Source organism: Somniosus microcephalus, chromosome 5 (genome assembly GCF_052327205.1).
Source record: "Somniosus microcephalus isolate GS21.2 chromosome 5, FLI_Smic_1.0, whole genome shotgun sequence".
Classification (NCBI taxonomy): Eukaryota; Metazoa; Chordata; class Chondrichthyes; order Squaliformes; family Somniosidae; genus Somniosus; species Somniosus microcephalus.
In genome coordinates this window covers 129,126,996-129,151,095 of record NC_140991.1, presented here as the reverse complement: position 1 = coordinate 129,151,095, position 24,100 = coordinate 129,126,996, and positions in this window count along the sequence as shown.

Below are 24,100 nucleotides of genomic sequence, written 5' to 3'. Positions count from 1 at the left end.
CAGGAAGCAAAGAGTTGGAATAAATGGCTCTTTTTCCGAGTGGCAGGCAGTGACTAGTGGGGTACTGCAGGGATCGGTCCTGGGACCACAGCTATTCAAAATATATGTATATAAATGATCTAGACGAGGGAACTAGATGTAATATCTCCAAGTTTGCAGACGACACAAAGCTGGGTGGGCGTGTGTGCTGTGAGAAGGATGCCGAGAAACTCCAATATGATTTGGATAGGTTGGGTGATTGGGTAGAAGCATGGCAGATGCTGTATAATGTGGATAAATGCAAGGTTATCCACTTTGGTGGCAAAAACAGGAAGGCAGATTATTATCTGAACGGCAATAGATTGGGAGAAGGGGAAGTGCAACGAGACCTGGGTGTCCTTGTGCACCAGTCGCTGAAGGTAAGCATGCAGGTGCAGCAGGTGGTTAAGAAGGCAAATGGTGTGTTGGCCTTCGTAGCGAGAGGGTTCAAGTACAGGAACAAGGATGTCTTGCTGCAGATGTACAGGGCCTTGGTGAGACCACACCTTGAGTATTGTGTGCAGTTTTGGTTGCCTTATCTGAGGAAGGATGTTCTTGCCATGGAGGGAGTGCAGCAAAGATTCACCAGACTGATACCTGGGATGGCAGGAATGACGTATGAGGAGAGATTGGGTCGATTGGGCTTATACTCGCTGGAGTTTAGAAGAATGAGGGGATCTCATTGAAACTTATAAAATTCTAAACAGGACTAGACAGACTAGATGCAGGAAGGATGTTCCCGATGGCTGAGGAGTCCAGAACCAGGGGTCAGAGTCTAAGGATAAGGGGTAAGCCATTTAGGACAGAGATTAGGAGGAATTTCTTCACCCAGAGAGTGGTGAGCCTGTGGAATTCTCTACCCCAGAAGGCAGTGGAGGCCAATTCATTAAATATATTCAAGAAGGAGTTAGATATATTTCTTAAGGCTGAAGGGATCAAGGGATATGGGAGAAGGGAGGGACAGGGTATTGAATTTGAATGATCAGGCATGATCTCATTGAATGGCAGGGCAGGCTCGAGGGGCCGAATGGCCTACTCTTGCTCCTATCTTCTATGTTTCTATATTCATTTAAAACCTCACCTACATCTTCTGGCTCTACACAAAGATAGTCACTTTGGTCCCTAATGGGCCCTACTCTTTCCCTGGTTATCCTCTTGCCCTTAATATACTTATAAAACACCTTGGGATTTTCCTTTATTTTGCCCGCCGGTGTTTTTTCATGCCCCCCCCCCCCCGCCCCCTTTGCTCTCCTAATTTCATTTTTAAGTACCCCCTGCACTTTCTATACTCCTCTAGGGCTTCCACTGTTTTTAGTCCTTTGTATCTGCCAAAAGCCTCCCTTTTTTTCCTAATCCATCCTTGACATCCAGGGTTCCCTGGGCTTGTTGGTCCCACCCTTGACCTTTACGGGAACATGTTGGCGTTGTGCTCTCTCGATTTCCTTTCTGAAAGACTCCCATTGCTTTGATGTGGATTTTCCTACAAGTAGCTGATCCCAGTCCATTTTGGCCAGATCCTGCCTTATCATATTAAAATCTGCCTTTCCCCAATTTAGAACCTTTATTTCCGGTCCATCTTTGTCCATTTCCATGACTACCTTAAATCTCACTGAATTATGGTCACTGTCACCAAAATGCTTTCCTACTGACACTTCTACCACTTGCCCAGCTACATTCCCGAGAATTAGGTCCAGTACCGTCCCCTCTCTTGTAGGACTTTCTACATGCTGGCTCAAAAAGCTCTCCTGGATGCACTTTAAGAATTCCACACCCTCTAAGCCTTTCACACTCTGACTATCCCAGTTAATATTGGGGAAGTTGAAATCCCCTACTATTATTGCCCTATTACTTCTACACTTCTCTGAGATTTGCCTACATATCTGTTCCTCTATCTCCTCCTGACTGTTTGGGGGCCTATAGTACACTCCCAGCAAAGTGCTTGCCCCCTTTTTGTTTTTAAGTTCTACCCATATGGCCTCATTAGAGGAACCTAAGATATCATCCCTCCTTACAGCAGTAATTGACTCCTTGATTAATATTGCAACACCCCCTCCTCTTTTACACCCCCCTCTGTCTCGCCTGAAGATTCTATACCCCGGAATATTGAGCTGCCAGTCCTGCCCCTCCCTCAACCATGTCTCTGTGATAGCAACAATATCATACTCCCATGTGTTCATCAACACCTTCAATTCATCTGCCTCACTCGCAAGACTCCTTGCATTAAAATAAATGCCATCCAGCCTTGCCATACTCCCTTGTGCCATACTCCCTTGAGCAGGGGATCACAGACAGCAACTTCCAGATTTCCGGGTTTAACTGCGCATGTGCAGACGCCAGAAGTTGCTGGCAGTTTAACACAGTAATGACGGTGATCGGTGACGGTTTCCAACCGCAAATTCTGGACCATTGTTTTAGGTGGAGCTGCTTTATCAAAACAACAGTTCTGGCGCAGGCTCTCCTCCTGAAACGTGAAACTGACTTTTCACTTTTCAGACACAAAACCAACTGTTATGTATTTCCAGCATTTTACTGAAGAAGTCCAACATTCTGTTTAAGAGCAGGGGCGTTCTCCCGTTGTCCTGGCCACTATTTACTGCTCAACCAATATCATTAAAAGAGACAAAAACAGAAAATGCTGGAAATACTCAGCTGGTCAGGCAGCATCTGTGGAGCGAGAAACAGAGTTAACGTTTCAGGTCGATGACACTTCGTCAGAACTAAAAGAGATAATCTAGTCATTTATCTCATTGCTATTTGTGGGATTTGGCTCTGTGCAATTTGGCTGCCACATTTGCCAACAATGAATACACTTTAAAAAGGATTTCATTGGTTGTGAAATGCTGTGGGACATCCTGAGGTCATGAAAGGTGCTAAGTAAATGCAAGTTCTTTCTGCTTTGCTGGTCCTTGGACTAATCCCACCAATCCACCCGCCATGTCTTGAAAATTGCCTAGGCCCTATGCTCTGGAATTCCCTGCCTAAACCTCTCCGCCTCTCCATCCCCCGTTAAGACACTCCTTAAAACCTACCTCTTTGATCAAGCTTTTAGTCATCTGCCTATATTTCTCCTTATGGTGCTCGGTCAATTTTTTGTCTTATAACACTCCTGTGAAGTATCTTGGGATGTTTTACTACGTTAAAGGTACTATATAAATACAAGTTGTTGTTGATGTTGAAAATGACCTGCACCAATTTCCACTCTCTGCTTTGCCAATTTAAGCCCAAATCCAGCCGCCATCCACAATAATAACAGAAAATGCCAGAAACACTCAGCAGCCTCTGCGTGTGCCCACAGGTGACGGGTTGCTCTGGTGAGCTGGCTGCCTCTCTTCCGCTGACTTGTCCATGCCCGGGCTGCCCTGGAGAGGGAGCATGCTGTGTCCACCAGGGCACTCGAGGCCTTCCGCGACAACGCAGGGAATAGAGACCGCTAGACACTCACACAATAACATTATGATTTCGTTTTAGCAGTGTCCTTTTCAATTTGTTGAATTTAGACTTTGATTAAATTATTTTCTTAGTTGTACCTCCTTAAAACAAAGGGCCACGTGTTTGCGCGGGACGACCCAGCGCTCTCCTCAGGATCAATGGAAGGAAGCAGGCGCCAGAGGCCGCTAATATCACGAGAACCAGCAGGCTCTGAGAGCAAACCATTATGATTCCCCCCGGAGTTATGATTATTTGCTGAAATTATTATTTGCATCCTCAACTAATAATTATACAATTAAATATTGATTTTGTATTCATTAGTAATAGAAATAGATGGTTTTGAAGCTGGTTGTATTTGACCATACGTCATTGTGCCTCCCTCACTGGTGAGTGGTGCGGTCTGTTGGACGGTTCCAGAAGACCAAACGCAGATTGGGTGACCGCTTTGCGGATCACCTTCGTTCAGTCTGTAAGGGTGACCCCGAGCTTCCGGTCGCCTGTCATTTTAATTCACCGCCCCATTCCCACTCGGACCTCACCGTCCTTGGCCTCTTGCATTGTTCCACGGAAGCGCAACGTAAACCCGAGGAACAGCACCTCATCTTCCGATTAGGCACATTACAGCCTTCCGGACTCAATATCGAGTTCAACAATTTCAGATCATAACCTCGGCCCCTACTACATTTTCACTTATTTTTTTATCCACACGTTCGTTTTGGTTTCCCCCCCCCTTTCCTTTTTTTTCCTCTCTCCCACATGGCAGCTGTCACCCATTCTGCCAGCGCATTTCACACCTAATCTAGAGCCGTCTTTTGTCTCCACTAGTCCTATCACCATCTCGTCTCATTTTGAATACCTCTTAATGTCTCTTCTCTTTTGTTCTCTCCCAGCCTGGCCTCTTAATCTATTTCATTCCCTCTGCCTCTTTATTAGTCTTGATAAAGGGTTTTGACCCGAAATGTTGACTCTATTTTCTCTCCACGGATGTTGGCTGGCCTGCTGAGTTTTTCCAGCATTTTCTGTTGTTATTCCAGAAGCCCGAGTCCCGCCCAGTGATCCAGCTCCGTGGCTGCGGTCCGATCGCCAACATGTCTGCCATCGGGACGCTTGCTTTTGACGAATATGGCCGGCCTTTCATCATCATCAAGGATCAGGACACGAAGTCCCGATTGAGTGGGCTGGAGGCGCTGAAGGTAACGGGAAAGACATAAAAGGCCCTGGGCCTTGCTTCCGCTTGTTGCTCACACCCATGTGCTGTCGGCTCAGGCGGCCCACAGCGCCGGCGCGGTTCCGTTGTCATTAATGGGGGATGTGGCTGCACCACAGCCGCGCTTCAATGCCCGGAACTCCTGCACCGTGGTGCTCGGCCCCGCTGATTTCCCCAGCCTCCTGTGATCTGAGGTCCGCACTGAAGCCGGTTATTCCGGCGCCTCAATTGAACCGCAGTTTGTATTTAATGAGCGGGAAACGCCGTGGCTTTGATTGGAAACATGTAAGAAGTCACACAACACCAGGTTATAGTCCAACAGTTTTATTTGAAATCACAAGCTTTCGGAGCGCTGCTCCTTCGTCAGGTGAAGTGGAGAGATGCATAAAGACACAGCTTATATAGTCAGAGAATAATGCCAGATGATTACAGGTAATCTTTCTAACTGCCATTTGTCGCACCTCGGCAGAGAGATAATCACAGCGATCAAAGGTGTGAATGGTGTCCAAACAGGTTAGTCAGGAAGACATTACATCAAAGAACAATGAGGTGGAGTCACAAGGGGTCAAATGTTGCAGATGCTGGGGTCTGTATGAAAAACAAAAAACAGACCGAAAAACATTTTTTTTGCTAGAAATCACAGCAGGTCCGGCCGCATCTGTGTAGATTGGAAACGGGACTAAATCGCGGCTCTCGCTGTAACGCGGTGACTCGCTCCGCTCCACTCCACTGCGGGGTGGGGAAAGGGGGCAGTGACCGCAGAGTGAGCGCTTCACTCCCACAGCGCTGGTGTAAAATGGTGGATCACCGGCTCATCCTGACTGCTTTATCCATTTGGAGAAATCCCCCAGCAGGTAAAGACTCGCCAGTTCACAACCCAGTGTACCGAAGCGTGTTTAATAATTTAGCAGCTTCTGTTTAAGTCAGGGATTGAATATTCTGAAATAGTTGGTAACGTGGGACTTTATACTTGGACATAGTCGTATAGAGTGCGAGCAGTTGTAGTTTCCATTCCAATTCGCACACGTTTGATCATAAATCTCAGTCTGGATAAAGGCATCAATAAAAGGTTTGCTTACTGCCTTGTTAAAGGAGAACAAAACCCCAGGAGAGTAGTTTCAATGCATTTTCTATGAAAAAGAATGATTTGGTTGGAAATGCGTTCAGTTTAGTCAGTTAGTTTCATTCCCAGACACATGACGTTTAGCTCTCCACTCAACTCTTGCTGTTCTCATGAAATGTTACTTAGATTTACCTAGACTTCATGTCCCAGAAAGGCTCCATTCATTAACTTAGAAGTTGGCACTTCAGACTGACCTGGACGCGACTAAATTGGGAGAGGTTTGTACTGTTGGCTGAATATGCAGGAGTATCTCTTTTTTGCAGCTTGGACACTTTTGGGTCATAATTCAGCTTGGTTTGATGTGCTAACTTCCTTGTTAATGAATTGATCCAGCCTGCACATTGGCTAGCTATTTTTGGTGGGAGCTGAGATCTAAAATGACTACTTGAGGATAGTTACCTAGGTCACTTATTCCCTAGTTCAATTGCTCCACTCTTGAACTTTGAGGCTTGGAATTTGCAGTGGGTAATGGCAGCAACCCCTCTGAAACTGATCACAACTTTGCGATTTAGCGCATGCGCATCTAAACACAGCAATTCTGAAATTCACTGCTCTGATACTGGCTGCACTGTGGACCCCGCCCCCCCAGCAGGCAATCAGTGAAACTGACAAAAACTTGGGCTTTTCCATTGTAATATTGCTGTTAAATACCCCATTTAAATACTAAGCCTTGTTGGAATAGGTGTTATAACAGCGTATTTACTGGTAACCAAACGTCTGGCACTGAAAAACTAATTTCTATATTTGTGGGGTGTCATATTTCTCCATTGTGAATTTTAAAGTTTGTTCATGATATTTCAGCTTCTACTTTATCCCCATGTGAAAGTCCCAATCTTTATTTCACTTTCTGTAACATTTTTAGACTGTCCAGATAAAAGCAGCTTCTCGTTTCCTGTCTGAGAATTCTTCAGTGTGATTAGCTGCTTAGACAGCTTGTGGATGTCACTGCAGCATCGCCATAGGAATCCCTTATTCACAGCACTGCAATCAATTGAACGTTGAAAAAGGCAAACTTCTCGCCATAGTGATTGCGAGATCTCTGTGGGAAGCTTTCTTCAGGGCCAGCGGCGGGCGCCTTTGCTTCACCGCTGACCGCAAATTACGGGCCGTTGACTCTTGCTGGCAGCGCTATAGTACCTTGTCTTAACTAGCCATTGTTCATAGAAGCCTAACTGTCTTCTAAGGCTGTTTGACCATAATAATTAACCTGGTTCTGTTAAATCTGTGAATCTTGAGGTATGGTGTCTGTTAGTAAATAGACAGAGACTGCAGAGGAACAATGAACAGGTGTTTACTGGATGAGGGTTGCTCGAAAAAGCTAAAGTACAGATCCCTACTCAGGGTTTATATACAGGTGTGGTCACTGCCGGTACTACAGTATACAGGAGCTGTAAAAAGTAGTTCTCCCCTTAAAGGTACATACACTACAATTCCTCCCCTTTTAGGTTAACAGTACCATAACATTCATTTAACAATTAACACTTTTAACATGCAACATTAACGGCAAATTGTCCATTTATAAATTCAGTCTTGGGGCGGCTTCCTGATCCTTTCTGGATAGCGCCTTTCCTGAGTGTCTTGCTCTTGGTGCAAAGGCGATTCTGGCCCTCTGTCGTTGGTTGGTTCATCACCAGGTACGCGAGACATGGGGTTGACTCGTTCCTGTGACTCTAGGATCTGGTCGACATGGCGCCTCACAATGTTCTCCCCAAACATCCACTGTGTACATTAGAGGCCCCTGCCGTGTGCATATCGTTCCTGGTTGCCATGGAGAGGAGGGCCACTCCCATGGGTGTAGAGGGGCATGTGGTGGTGCATTTTGGACCTTCTGGCATCCCGAGCAGCTCTTTGTCAGGTCCTCGATTTGCTGATCGATCCCCGGCCACCACACATAAGCCCTAGCAAGGCTTTTCATTTTCACCCCTCCCTGATGGCCTTCGTGAAGCTCATTGAGCACTCTCTCCCTTAACTTGGGTGGAATTACCACTCGGGATCCACACATCAAGGTCCCCTGGCATACTGACAGCTGTTCTCTTCTGGATGAGAATGCTGGCAACAGTGAGTCGCCATGTGTTGGCCATCCCTTCACCGTCAAATCATATACCCGAGACAGTGTCGGGTCATTTCGGGTCTCCTTCTCTATATCCGCGTTAGTTACTGGCAAACATTCAAATATAGTCGAATAAAATATTTCGACAGGGTCCACTGCTGGTGCTTCCTCCCTTTGTAGCCGTTGTGCAGTCATCATCGGAACGCCCTTCTTTGGATTAAAGATGGAGACAAGTGGTTGGTGGTCAGTCAGCAAGGTGAACTTCTGCCCGTGTAGATAGTGGTTGAATTTTTTCACTCCCCACACTAGGCTGAGGGCCTCCTTGTCAATCTGGGCGTAGCTACGCTCGGCTGAGGTTAGTGACCGAGACGCAAAGGCTACTGGCCTCTCCGAGCCGTCCGGGAATTTGTGCGACAGCACCGCTCCAATACCATAGGGTGATGCATCACACGTCAACTGAATTGGTAGTGCTGGATTGAAATGAGCCAACACCTCTTTTGATGTGATCAATTCTGGAAAGCTCGTTTACCTTCGTCATTCCACTTCCATGGTACCCCCGTTTGCAGTAGGGTGTTCAGTGGGTGTAATACTGTAGACAAATTCGGCAAGAACTTATGGTAGTAGTTCACCAGCCCGAGGAACGACCTCTTCATTACAGGAACGACGGGTGTAGCCCACTCGCTCCAGTCCACTTTGGACAGTACTCCAGAACGTTCCAAACCTTCCAGCTCTGCTTCAATGGCTGGGCGGATCGCATAAGGCATCGGTCTGGCCTTCAAAAACTTTGGGCTCGCATTTCCCTCTATTTTGATTGTCGCTGTTATGGCTTTTTGTGTTCCGAGTCCCTCCTGGCACACTTCTTGTGCGTCAGTTAGCATTTTTGACAGTCGTCCAGGTGTGACGTCGTCATCCTTTTTGGCATCTACCGTCAGTGCTTGTATGGAATGCCAATCTAATGGTATCTTCCAGATCCATTCACATCCTAGTAGTGGTGGTCCTCCATCTGGCAATACATATATGTCCATTTTTGGTGTTTCCTTGCCGTTGTATATCACGTTCACCCTTATTTTTCCTTTGGGGTAGACTTTTTTCCCCGTGCACGTCTTCAAGACAATCTCTGTATCTTTCAAGGGTATATGTGAGAATAGCCGCTTGTAGTCCCTTCGGTTTATGACTGTTAGGGCTGATCCTGTGTCCAATTCCATTTTCACTTGGACTCCGTCTATCTTGAGCATGACCCAGATAGTTTGGTGATCCTCCATTTTGGTTACATTATGTAGTTCCAGAGAACCCAGCTCCTTGCTTCCGGAGTCTGTATCACTTTCCTGTTCATCTGAACTACTCTTCGTTACATTATGTAGTTCCAGAGAACCCAGCTCCTTCCTTCCGGAGTCTGTATCACTTTCCTGTTCGTCTGAACTACTCTTCGTCACCTTATGTACCTTTTTGTACTTCTCCTGTGGAGATTTCTTGCTGCTGGTTTTCTTTTCCGACCTACAGACTCCTGCTCTGTGTCCTACTTTTCCACACTGTCTGCACACTTGGTCCTTGAACCAACAATCCTTATGGTCATGTGTTGTTCTGCCGCAGCGATAGCACTTTACTGTTCCGTATGACATTTCATTTGTGCCATATTCTTGCGGTCTCTGTTGTATCTCTGCAGCGCCCCGTGCGGCTGCTTCGTGTGATACTGCCATGCTGAAAGTCTTGTCCAACGTAAGATCCTTTTCTGATAGAAGCTGTTTCTGGGTTCCTTCACTTTGAAGCCCACACACAAACTGGTCCCTTAACTTATCTGCTAGTTCCGTTCCAAACTGGCAGTGTTTTGATAGCTTGTGCAGTTCCGTTAGATACTCAGCATTACTTTCGTCTTTATGCTGGTTCCTTTTGTGAAACTTAAATCTTTCTGCTATTAGGAGCGGCGTGGGGTTTAAGTGGTCCTGTAGGATTGCCACGATGCTTTCAAAATCCTTTTCCACTGGCTTCTCTGGGGTTACTAGGTTTCGCAGTAACCCATACATTTTTGCACCCATGGAATTCAACAATACCAGTGCTTTCCTGGCATCAGGCACTTCCTTCGCCATGCAGTGCACTTCTATGCGTTCTACATATGTCGCCCAATCTTCGGCTTCATTGTCGAACGCTGTGACACTGCCACTCTTCTGCATCCCTGGGTGTGGTTAGACTGGCAAAGAAAAATGGCGTCTCCCGCGCTCTCCCTTCTTCTCCACCAGCTCAAAATGGCATCTCCTGCGCTTCCCCTTCTTCTCCGCTGCGGCTCCAAAAGAAAAATGGTGTCTCCCGTGCTCTCCCTTCTTCTCCGCTGCGGCTCCAAAAGAAAAATGGCGTCTCCCGCGCTCTCCCTTCTTCTCCGCTGCGGCTCAGCCTCTGAACAGCGGCTGCGCGCTCTGCGCACTTCTTCTCCGCTGGGGCTCAGCCTCTGAACACCGGCTGCACGCTCTGCTCGCCCCTCCCATGCGCCTCTCTCTCCGACGCCGTTCGGGCCTGAACACCGGTCTTCTCTGCTGGGGCTCAGCCTCTGAACACCGGCTGCGCGCTCTGCTCGCCGCTCCCGTGCGCCTCTCTCTCCGACGCCGTTCAGGCCTGAACACCGGCTGTGCGCTGTGCGCTCCACCCTCTCTCTCTCTTCTTTTCTCCCTTTTTCTTCTTTTTTTTTTCCCGGCCGCTCGGTCCTCAACCCCGGCCGCGCGCTGTGTGCTTCACCCTCTTTCTTACCCCATCGACGCTGTTCGGCCTTTTTCCCAAGCCCAGCTCGCCACAGCCTCCTCTGCGATGTTGAAGTCTTCTCCGGATGGCCGACGCCCGTATTCCTGGAATCGGCCTTCTTCTACAGAGTTGCAGGTAGGTTTGAATCCACTCGTCGTCGCCACTGTTAATTCTGTGAATCTTGAGGTATGGTGTCCATTAGTAAATAGACAGAGACTGCAGAGGAACAATGAACAGGTGTTTACTGGATGAGGGTTGCTCGAAAAAACTAAAGTACAGATCCCTACTCAGGGTTTATATACAGGTGTGGTCACTGCCGGTACTACAGTATACAGGAGCTGTAAAAAGTAGTTCTCCCCTTAAAGGTACATACACTACAGGTTCTATCCTCGGCAGGTATTTATGCATGTTCTCTTTCCAGCTGGAAATGCTAAGTAGTGATTGCAAATGGAAACCTTGGCTGACTTTTTTTTGCCCTTTGTTAGCCTAGGAGTGCTGAGGGCAATTGTAATAGCACAGCTGAGATCAGCTAACTCAGCATGAAGTTCCTAATCTGCACACTAGTCGCACATAGATGTGCATTTACCCACATTTTTTGATGATGGAGCACTTACTGAAAATATTTCTCACTTTATCCTTGTAAATATATATATCCTTGGATTGTGAATCATCCTCAACTCATTCCCCTTCCCCAAAAAAAAGTAAGTAGATAGGATTGAAGCATTTAACGGAAGGCTTCATGCATACATGAGGGAGAAGGGAATAGAGGGATGGTGGGAAGAGGTAATTGGCGTGGAAGCAGGCCTGTGTGGAGTATAAACCGACAGACCATTTGGGCTAAATGGCCTGTTTCTGTGCTGTAGAATCTATGTAAGTCACCAGATGTAATTTCAGCAACTGCACTTTATTCTGCATCTATATTCGCCAAGTTAAAATGCAGGGAATATATGTTGAAAAATTGATGCAACTATTCTGACAGCTGCGTCTTGCACAGTAATATTTACTGTTTCTTGATGCTATAACAGATTTTCCAGTTTGTATCATTTTAACACCAGCATTAGCGCCTTTAAAATGGGCAAATACCAACTGAGAAATCTAGGCAATCTATGTGCAATGTTGAATTAATGCAGTACTGAAAGCCAGTACCATTTCTTTTTATATGCAGGATGACTTGGAGTCCTTTCAAAAGACTAGGGTTTTGACGGGTGTTTAAGTCATTTTTTGAAACAGAATTCTAATATTTTTGTTTTCATTACAGTCACATATTATGGCAGCAAAAGCAGTGTCAAACACCCTGAGGACATCCCTAGGACCAATGGGTAAGCTCACAAATTTAGTTTTAGAAAAATCTCAATTTTGAAACATAAGGGTAGACAGACAGCTTCATTTGGAACTTGAGAGCCTGGAGCAAATAAGATTCTATTATGTGTTAACTCAAGCTTTTCATTTACTTGCATGCTCTGCTTAGGAACAGGAGTAGGCCATTCAGCTCCTCGAGCCTGTTCCACCATTCAATTAAATCATAGCTGATCTGTATCTTAACTGCATCCACCTGCCTTGGCTCCATATCCTTTTATACCTTTGTCAAAAATCCATCGATTTCAAATTTAAAATTATGAATTGAGTTGCTTTTTGTGGGACAGAGCTCCACACTTCTACCACAAATTTAGAAATGTTTCCTAACTTCTCTCCTGAATGGCCTGAGTCTGATTTTACAGCTATGTCCTCTTGTCCTAGACTCTCCCACCAGCGTAAAAAGTTTCTCTCTACCCTATCAATTCCTTTCTAAATCCTAAAAACCTCAATCAAATTACTCCTTATAGCCTTCTATATTCCAGGGAATACAGTTTGTAATCGCTCCTCATAATCGAACCCTTGGAGTCCTGGTAACATTCTGGTGAATCTGTGCTGCACTCCTTCCAAGGCCCATATATCCTTTCTAAGGTGCAGTGCCCAGAACTATACACCGTACTCCAGATGTGGTCTAACCAGGCCTTGTATAGCTGTAGCAAAACTTCCTCCCCTTTTATATTCTAGCCCTCTAGTTCTAAAGGTTAACATTCCATTAGCCTTTTAAATTATTTTTGGTACCTGACTACTACATTTTAGTGATCGGTGTACATGGACCCCAAATTCTCTGGGGACCTGCACTGTTCCTAGCTATTCACCATTTAAATAATACTCGGATCTATCCTTTTTTGGTCCAAAATGGATGACCTCACACTTGGCTGCTTTGAAATCCATCTGCCACAGCTTTGCCCACTCACATAATCTAGCAATGCCTCTGCAATTTTGTGCTCCAGTCTACACTACTTACTATACCGCTAATCTCTGTGTCATCATTAAACTTGGATATATGGCTCTCTATTATGTTATCTAAGTCATTAATCAATATAGTGAATCGTTGAGGCCCCAGCACAAATCCTTGTGGGACACCACTAGTCACTTCTTTCTAATTCGAGTACATACTCATTATCCCTACTCTGTCTTATACCACCTAACCAATCTCCTAACCAGGTCAATAATTTGCCTTCAATTCCTTGAGATTTAATTTTAACTAACTCATATGTGGAACCTCATCGAATGCCTTCTGGAAGTCTATATAAGCTGCATCCATCACGGTCATCAGCTGGTTCACGGTCATCAGCCAGCTCACGGTCGTCAGGTGGTTCTAGGGTAAGCATGGCCATTGCCAAAGCACGGGCTAAGCTAGAAGCAGCTCAAGCCAGAGCTGCGCATGCCGACAAAGAAATAGAAATAAAAGTTGACCAGGCCCGTCTCAAAGCTGAAATAAAAGCCGACCGGGCCCGTCTCAAAGCTGACCAGGCCCGTCTCCAAGCTGAACTCCAAGCTGACCAGGCCCGTCTCCAAGCTGACCAGGCCCATCTCCAAGTTGGACGCCAGGCTGAACAGATCCGTCTCCAAGCCACATTAGACGCTCTACAGGAAGGAAAAGAGATAGATGCTGCATTAGCTGAGGCACAAGTATTCGAGGCAATTTTAGTGGAAGCTGATCCTGAGACAGCTAACAAACCTTTAATTCCCGTTCCATGGCAGAGTCGACGACAGCGCACCAGAGATTACGTGAGCGACCAAGCCGACATACAGTTTACGAGAGAGAGGGATGAAGACCCGCACATCTCTACAGACTCAAGCACTTCATATAACATGCCCCATGGCGCCAATCAAGGTCAAAATGGACAGCGTGCCTCAAGTCACAGGATCCTCCCCTGCAAAACAGAGGACACGGTGCAGAGGAATGGAGCGCTGAAGAGAAAAAGTCAACAGGAAACCCCCTCTCATTTCCTTGAGACCCCCAACAGAGCCCCTACTCAAGGCAACCCTGGCACAGGTCCCAGCACCTACGACCTTGCCAAATACCTTGCACGCAGCCAGCTGGTGACTACAGGGTTAACCACGTTCGATGACAGGCCAGAGAATTATCGGGCTTGGAAGTCCTCCTTCCACGGTGCCATATTGGGCTTAGACCTGTCGGCAGGAAAAGAGCTCGACCTCCTTATCAAATGGCTCGGCCCAGAGTCCGCCGGACAGGCACGCAGGATAAAAGCGGTCAATGTGGGACGTCCGCCAGCGGGGTTGAAGATGGCTTGGGCGAGGCTGGAAGAAAGCTACGGCTTGCCTGAAGCCATTGAAAGGACTCTCTTTGCCAGGTTGGAGAACTTTCCGAAGTTGACAAATAAGAAACCCCAGAAGCTCCGCGACCTTGGAGATCTGCTGTCAGAACTCGAAGCCGCAAAGCAGGATGGCTACCTACCCGGCCTATCATACTTAGACACTTCCAGAGGGGTAAGTCCCATCATTGAGAAGCTTCCATTCAATCTGCAGGAGAAGTGGATATCGTTTGGGTCAGAGTTAAAGCTAAAGCACAACGTTACCTTCCCTCCATTCTCTGTGTTTGCCAACTTCATCCGTAAAGAAGCCAAAGCCAGGACCGACCTCAGCTTCAACCTCTTCTCCTCCCACACAGCACTTGCCAGGAGAGATAAGTTTGACAGACATGGAAAGACACCAATATCTGTCCACAAAATGCAAGTGTCTTCAACCGAGAACACGAAGGATCAGAAGAAATCTGAGGATATGAGCAAACAATGCCCCATCCACAGCAAGCCCCATCCATTAAAGAAGTGCAGAGGCTTCAGAGAGATGTCCCTGGAAGACCGCAAACAGTATCTCAAAGAGAACTCTATATGTTTCAAGCGCTGCTCTTCCACGAACCATCTCGCCAAGAACTGCAAGGTAGATGCAAAATGCACAGAATGTGAAAGTGATCGGCACATTTCAGCACTCCACCCAGGCCCAGCTCCTTGGAAGTCAGAGTCGCCTCCTCCCACCTCAGAGCATGGCAGGGAGAGAGAGGGAGCTGCCGGTCCGGAGATTACATCCAAGTGCACCGAGGTGTGTGGAGAAGGAGTGAGCGCAAGAGCATGCTCCAAGATATGCCTCGTTAATGTGTACCCTGTAGGACGTCGCCAGGAATCTGAAAAGATGTATGCCATACTAGACGAACAAAGCAATCGTTCTCTAGCAAGATCCGAGTTCTTCGACATCTTCAAGGTCAAAGGAAGTCCGTCGCCTTACACGTTGAAGACATGTGCTGGGCTTTCAGAGACAGCCGGCAGGAGGGCCTGCGGTTATGTTGTTGAGTCAGCCGACGGGAAGATTAGTCTCCCCCTTCCTACACTCATCGAATGTAATCAAGTCCCCGACAACCGTTCTGAGATTCCCACTCCGAACGCAGCTCATCACCACCGTCATCTGAGACGCATTACAGACGAGATCCCACCTCTTGATCCAGACGCAGACATACTTCTGTTGTTGGGAAGGGACATCCTGAGGGTACATAAGATAAGGAAACAGATCAACGGTCCACATGACGCCCCTTTCGCCCAAAGGCTAGACCTCGGCTGGGTCGTTGTTGGAGATGTGTGCCTCAAGGGTGCTCACAAGCCATCTCAGGTGAGCACGCTCAAGACTTCCATCTTGGAGAATGGTCGTCCAAGCTACCTTACCCCATGCAGTAGTCAGATCCGAGTGACAGAGAAATTCAGTCATACGGCCCAGCCTCAGAACTCCCCAGCGCTGATCTCCACAAACAGCACACAGATGATGCTCACTGGTGAGAACCCGGGTCAGTCAGTCTTCTGTCGCACCGCCAATGACCACAAACTTGCTCCATCGATCGACGACATGAGATTCCTCCAGATTATGGACAATGAGGTCTCTCGTGACAGCTCTAACAGCTGGGTTACACCCTTACCCTTCCAGAACCCCAGACGATGGCTGCCAAACAACAGGGAGTATGCCTATAATCGTCTTAACTCACTCCGTCGCACACTAGAGAAGAAGCCGAAGATGAAAGCACACTTCCTAGAGTTTGTCAAGAAAATGCTTGTCAATGAACATGCAGAGATAGCTCCTCCACTCCAGGAAGGCCAAGAGTGTTGGTACCTCCCTTCCTTCGGAGTCTATCGCCCCAAAAAGCCGGAACAGATCCACGTGATGTTTGACTCCAGTGCACCATATCAGGGAGTCTCTCTCAACGATGTACTCCTCACAGGGCCCGACCTCAACAATAGCCTCTTGGGGGTACTCATGAGATTCAGGAAAGAGCCCGTCGCCATCACTGCCGATATCCAGCACATGTTTCACTGCTTTGTAGTGAGAGAAGACCACAGAGACTTCCTCCGCTTCCTGTGGTATCGCAACAACGACCCCAACAGAGACATTGTGGACTACAGAATGCGCGACCATGTTTTCGGGAATAGCCCGTCCTCTGCTGTCGCCATATACGGACTAAGGAGAGCTGCCAAGGAAGAAGACGACGACTTTGGCAGTGATGTGAGAGGGTTCATCGAACGAGAGTTCTACTTCGACGATGCAGTGAAGTCATTCCCGACCGAAGCAAAGGCCATCAGTACCCTCGGACGAGCTCAGGGACTACTTGCACTATCCAACCTCAGGCTGCACAAGATAGCCTCTAACAGACCAGCAGTGATGGAGGCATTCCCCCCTGAAGATCGTGCTAAGGACGTCAAAGACCTAGACCTCTTCACTGATGACCTCCCCCTACAGCGTAGCCTAGGAGTGTCTTGGAACATAGCAACAGACACGTTCACGTTCCAAGTCTTAGGTGACAAGAAACCCTTCACACGTAGAGGAGTGCTCTCTACAGTCAACAGCCTATACGACCCTCTCGGCTTCTTAGCCCCTGTCACCATACAAGGCAGGCTGCTCCTCAGGGAACTCTCCACACGCGCTGAAGAGTGGGATTCACCCCTCCCTGAAGAGATGGAAGCAGAGTGGGACAGATGGAGAGACTCACTTCAAGACTTACAGGAGATCCGAATACCTCGCTCCTATACATCCTTCTCTCCCTCAAATGTCCAATTCAAGGAGCTTTGTGTCTTTGCAGACGCATCCGCTAAGGCCATTGCAGGTGTGGCTTATCTGAAGGTCACCACTCAAGATGGACAAAGCAAAGTCGGCTTCGTCTTTAGTAAAGCCAAGTTGGCACCCCTCACCATACCCAGATTGGAACTGTGCGCAGCAGTATTAGCAGTTGAGATTGCAGAGTTCATAGTAGAGGAGATTGATCTGAAGTTCGACAGCATCACGTATTATATAGACAGCAAAGTGGTGCTAGGATACATCCATAACCAAAGCAGACGGTTCTACGTATACGTGAACAACAGTGTCCAATGTATTCGACAGTCCACATACCCCGACCAGTGGAGGTACGTTCCCACAGACCTGAACCCAGCTGACCATGGGTCTAGATCTGTAACAGCGTCGCTTCTCAGCAGCACGACTTGGCTGTCAGGACCTGCTTTTCTTCAGGATCAGTCCCTGCACTCCTCCGAACTCAATGAGTCATTCGACCTCCTCAACCTTGTTTCTGACTCCGAGATACGCCCACAAGTCACAGCAAACGTTACTCAAATCTCTAAGGCCCTGATGAGCACCAAACGCTTCGAGCGTTTCTCCAAACGGAACACTCTCATAAAGACAGTAGCACACCTAACCCACATAGCTCATACCTTCTCCCAGCCTACACAAGAGAGTAGCTGCCATGGGTGGCACATCTGTCGTAAGAGTCCCTCTGAAGAGGAGCTCAAGAGAGCCAAAATCCTTGTGATGAAGAGCGTCCAACACGAGTGTTACTCAGAAGAGTTGAAGTGCATAGCAGCAGAACGCAACCTACCCCCTCACAGCAGTCTACGGAAGCTGCATCCTATCGTCGACACCGACGGACTTCTTTGAGGTGGTCCTTCTTTTGTCGCCAGAGGACTCCAGTGACAAGTAGAGTTAGGATTATGTGGAGTCGCTAACGACCCCAGACGGGGAGTGTTCGGGGCTTATTACATGCAGATAGCACCCTCTAGTGGTAGTTAGTGTACAGCAGTGTTAGTGTATAGCATTAGGTCATTTGACCTTGTTCCTGTTTGACCCGGAAGTAGTATTCCAGGAAGAACCTGGCAAAGTTATGAAGAAAGCTACATGAGGGATTCTCAATCTGGTTCCATCTCTTCTCATTGTGGTAAACCACTGTTTGTATTCCACTGTGTACATGCCTGGACATGCCTCGGCTGACTCCTCCCACAAGTCCTAGTATAAAGGTGACTGCTCCCCAGCCCCTTTGTATTCGGGACCGGTCGACCACTCGAGGCAGACCTTCATTCTTTTGTTAATAAAAGCCTTTAGTTACTCTCTTAACTCTCAGTCTTTTATGAGTAATTGATAGCGCATCAATTTTATTAACAAAATTTTTATAATGGAGAAGATCCTCACACCAGCATGCCTGGACTTAGATCATCGGGAGGCGGACTCATCCATCAAGTTTACTCACTGGCTTAAGTGTTTCAAAAAATTCCTGACCGCCTCCGCAGCAATCAAATCGGACGAGGACAAACTGGATGGCCTGACCTCCAAAGTGAACCACCGAGTGTACTCGGTCATCCAAGACGCGACCTCGTACGCGGACGCTATCAAGCTCCTCAAGGACCAGTACACGCGCCCAGTGAACGAAGTGTACACCAGGCACCTTCTGGGGAGTCGTAAACAACAACCTGGGGAATCGACCGTGGAATACCTTCAGGCACTGTCTGTGCTTGGCCGGGCCTGTGGTTGTAAGGATGTAAAGGCCGCCGTGTACACAGAGGAACTTATCCGGGACGCTTTTGTAGCGGGCCACAGATCCAATTACACCCGACAGCAACTGTTGGAGCAGAGTGACCTCGACCTCAACAAGGCCTCTGAACTCGCACTATCACTGGATGCAGCCTACCGGGGCATGGATGCCTACTCCTCTGCACCGTGGACGCCGCGGGGAATGACAGCCTGGGACACGGTAGGACCGCCTCATAGCACCGTGCCACCCCAGCCACACCCCAGCAACGGCCCAGCTGCCGCAGCAGTGTCCCAAGGCCAGACAGCAGTGCCCCAAGGCCAGAAATGCTACTTCTGTGGCCAGGCAAAACACCCCAGAGCGCGCTGCCCGGCGAAAAACGCGATCTGCTCGGGCTGCGGGAAGAAGGGACACTACGCTAACGTCTGCAGGGCCAAAGCCACCCTGAACCCCAGCAGCGCCGCGTGTGGGCCATGCGGGCCGCCATCTTGGGCCTCCCCGGCCATGTGCGAACCATCGGTACAGCAGCCATTTTGGACGCCTCCAGCCACATGGGGATCATGGACGCCGCCATCTTGGACGACAGCCGGAACGCAGCAGGCCCCCAACACCGCCTCATCTGATACCCGCAGCGACACACCGACCCCTACGCTGGCATCCGTTACACTGGACCAAGCGAGACCGCACCAGCTGGCCAGCTCCACAATGGACATTAAGGTAAATGGCCACGATACAATCTGCCTTTTTGACTCTGGGAGCACGGAGAGCTTCATCCACCCCAACACGGTGCGGCGTTGCTCTCTCCCAGTCCTGCCTGCGCACCAGCGGATTTCTATGGCCTCCGAGTCCCAGTCGGCGGACATCGGCGGCTACTGCGTAGTGACACTCGTAGTAGACGGGACCGTGTACGATCATTTTAAACTTCTGGTCCTGCCCGACCTCTGCGCTGCCGTCCTGCTGGGGTTAGATTTTCAGTGCCACCTTAAAAGTGTTACGATGGCGTACGGTGGACCCCTACCCCCACTCACAGTCCGCAGCCAGCAGCTCCCAAATTGCCCGCCGCGCACCAGGTGCAACCTCTCCACACTCAGAGTCACCCCCCCCCCACTGTTTGCTAACCTCACCCCCGACTGTAAGCCACAAAGAGCAGGCGATACAGTGCCGGGGACAGGGTTTTCATTAAAACCGAAGTGGAGCGGCTCCTGAAGGAAGGGATTATTGAGGGCAGCACCAGCCCCTGGCGAGCCCAGGTTGTGGTCGTTAAGACCGGCGAGAAGCAGCGCCTGGTCATCGACTACAGCCAGACAATAAATCGCTACACCCTGCTGGACGCCTACCCACTCCCCCGCATAGCTGATATGGTCAACCAGATCGCGCAGTACCGCGTCTTCTCGACCATTGACCTGAAATCAGCGTACCACCAGCTCCCTATCCGCCCTGAGGACCGCCAGTATACTGCCTTTGAGGCAAACGGCCGCCTCTATCACTTCCTTAGGGTTCCCTTTGGCGTCACCAACGGGGTCTCCGTCTTCCAAAGGGAGATGGACCGGATGGTAGATCAAAATGCGTTGCAGGCCACTTTCCCATATCTGGACAATGTGACCATCTGCGGCCGTGACTTGCAGGACCATGACGCAAACCTCGAAAAATTCCTCCGCACCGCCCAACTCCTGAACCTGACATATAACAAGGAGAAGTGCATATTCCGCACAAACCGCCTCGCCATCCTTGGCTGTGTTGTGGAACACGGAGTCATCGGCCCCGACCCCGACCGGATGCGTCCCCTTATGGAACTCCCACTGCCCCACTGCCTCAAGGCCCTGAAGAGGTGCCTAGGGTTTTTCTCCTATTATGCCCAGTGGGTCCCCTACTATGCGGACAAGGCCCATCCGCTGATCAAGTCCACCTCTTTTCCCTTGACGGCAGAGGCCCGCTTAGCCTTCCACCGTATCAAGGAAGACATTGCCAAAGCCACCATGCACGCAGTGGACGAATCCATCCCCTTCCAGGTGGAAAGCGACGCGTCCGACTTTGCCCTGGCCGCTACCCTCAATCAGGCGGGGAGACCCGTGGCCTTCTTTTCACGAACCCTCCAAGGCCCGGAGACCAGACACTCCGCTGTTGAGAAGGAGGCCCAGGCGATTGTGGAGGCTGTGCGTCATTGGAGGCACTACCTGGCCGGAAAACGATTTACCCTGCTCACTGACCAACGTTCAGTTGCTTTCATGTTTAACAACAAGCAGAGGGGCAAAATCAAAAATGACAAGATCTTGAGGTGGAGAATCGAACTTTCCACCTACAATTACGAGATCTTGTACGGGCTCGGGAAGCTCAATGAACCCCCGGATGCACTATCGCGTGGCACCTGCGCCAGCGCGCAGATCGATAGACTGCGGGCCCTCCACAATGACCTCTGCCACCCGGGGGTCACCAGGTTCTTCCACTTCATCAAGGCCCGCAACCTGCCTTACTCTATTGAGGAGGTCAGGACCATGACCAGGAACTGCCAAGTCTGCGCTGAGTGCAAACCGCACTTTTATAGACCAGACAGGGCCCACCTGATAAAAGCCACTCGCCCCTTCGAGCGCCTGAGCGTTGATTTTAAAGGGCCTCTCCCCTCCTCCGACCGCAATGTGTACTTCCTCAACATTATTGATGAGTACTCCCGTTTCCCGTTCGCCATCCCCTGCCCGGACATGACCAGTGCCACGGTCATTAAATGTCTGAACGACCTCTTCACCCTGTTCGGTTTCCCCAGCTATATCCATAGCGACCGGGGCTCATCGTTTATGAGCGACGAACTCCGTCAGTACCTGTTAACTAGGGGTATTGCCACAAGCAGGACCACCAGTTACAACCCCCGGGGGAACGGACAGGTGGAAAGAGAAAATGCGACAGTTTGGAAGGCCGCCCTGCTAGCCTTAAAGTCTAGGGGCCTTCCAACCTCCCGCTGGCAGGATGTGCTCCCCGATGCGCTCCACTCTATTCGGTCACTGCTCTGCACTGCCACTAACGCCACCCCTCATGAGAAAATGTTTGTCTTCCCAAGGAAGTCCACATCGGGGACATCGCTACCGCCATGGCTGACGTCCCCAGGGCCGGTCCTACTGAGAAGGCACGTGAGGACCCATAAAACGGACCCCCTGGTCGAGAGGGTCGACCTCCTCCATGCCAACCCCCAGTATGCTTACATTGCATACCCGGACGGGCGGGAGGACACAGTCTCCATAAGAGACCTTGCACCCTCGGGGGCAGCAGTAACCCACTACTCACTACCACCCCCCCCCCCCACGATCTGATATCCAGCCCCAGCAGACAGCAGGCCTGGGCCCAGCGACCCGCTCGACACCTACGAGGACGACACGCCTGTGCCACAGCCTACGCGGGACTCGACGCCGGAAGCTCCACTACCCCTGCCGTCGCCGCGCCGATCACAGCGGCAGACAAGACCTCCGGAGAGACTCCAATACACTAACTTTTAATACACTTCACCCCGCTGGACTCAATTTTAAATAAGGGGTGAATGTGGTAAACCACTGTTTGTATTCCACTGTGTACATGCCTGGACATGCATCGGCTGACTCCTCCCACAAGTCCTAGTATAAAGGTGACTGCTCCCCAGCCCCTTTGTATTCTGGACCGGTCGACCACTCGAGGCAGACCTTCATTCTTTTGTTAATAAAAGCCTTGAGTTACTCTCTTAACTCTCAGTCTTTTATGAGTAATTGATAGCGCATCACTCATACGCTAGGCAAGACACAATGTCTGTGAGTATCTTTGTTTAATAACATGAGAACAACCTTGTCAGTGTAGTATTTGACAATACTTTGTCTATAAGAAGTTATTAGTTGTTAGTTACTGAAGTTTAGCTCCAGTGCTATTTAGTTATACAATTAGTCTATTCTATTGTTATAAATATGTTTATATCTTATGTAACATCTAATGTATAGTACTCAGTTCTATGTACAAAACATACTTTGTCTTTGTTTACAGTTTCACAAATTTGTTCAAGTAAAGCTTCAAAACAGCAAACCCGCTTCTCGAGGAATTATTTGAATGCGTGTTTAGCTGGCTGGCTAACTAGATAGGAGCATGTCTAGCGAGACCAGTACAGACATACACTAAGTACAAGGACAGCAGGGGAGAGCATGACGAGGGAGAATACGAAGCGACTAGGAGAAAAGTCAAAAAAGCAATTGGGGAGACAGGAGACTGAAATTAAATTATCAAGAAACATAAAACAAAATAGTAAAATATTCTGCAGGCACAAATAGAAAAAGGAAAGTCTGAATGGGAATAGGCCACTAAGAGACAGTCAGGATAAAATCACAGGCAGCGATAGCGAAATGGCAGAAATATTAGATCATTGTTTTGCTTCAGTATTTACCAGGTAGACGGATCAAGTGGACATGACATCGGAAGATGAGATTAGCAATGCTATAACTGCATTTAAAATAAAGGAGAAATATTAAATAAACTAATCAAACTCGGAGGATAGAAACCCTGGTCTGGATAGATTGCACTATTACACATATTTAATAATTTTAATAAACCCAAAGATGTTTTATAAATACATTAAGAGCAAGAGAATAACTAAAGTAAGAGTAGGGCCAATAGGGGCCATAAAGGTAACCTGTGTGTGGAGGCGGAAGACATGAATATGGTTCTTAATTAATACTTTGTGTCTGTTTTCACGATGCAGAAATTGCAATTAGGGAGGATGAGTGTGAAATATTAGATGAAATAAGCAAAGATGAAGTATTAAGGGGTTTGACATCTTTGAAAGTGGATAAATCCCCAGGCCTAGATGTAATGTATCCCAGACTGTTGAGAAGTAAGAGAGGAAATAGCAGTGGCTCTGACCATCATTTTCCAATTCTCTCTGGCTACAGCTGTGGCGCTGGAGGACTGCTAATGTGGTACCATTGTTTAAAAAGGGGGAAAGGGATAGACCGAGTAATTACAGGCCAGTCAGCCTAACCTCGGTGGTGGGAAAATTATTGGAAAAAAATCTGAGGGACAGGATAATTCTTAATTTAGAAAGACACGGATTAATCAGGAACAGTCAGCATGGATTTGATAAGGAAAGGTTGTGTCTGACTAACATGTTTGAATTTCTTGAGGGTCGATGAGGGTAGTGTGTTTGATGTAGTCTATATGGATTTTAGCAAGGCTTTTGACAAGGCCCCGCATGGTAGACTGGTCACAAAAGTAAAAGCCCATGGGATCCAAGGCACAGTGGCAAGTTGGATCCGAAATTGGCTCAGAGGCAGGAAATAAAGGGTAATGGTCGAAGGGTGTTTTTGTGACTGGAAGGCGGTTTCCAGTGGGGTTCCGCAGGGCTCAGTGCTGGGTCCTTTGCTTTTTATGGTATATATCAATGATTTGGACTTGAATGTA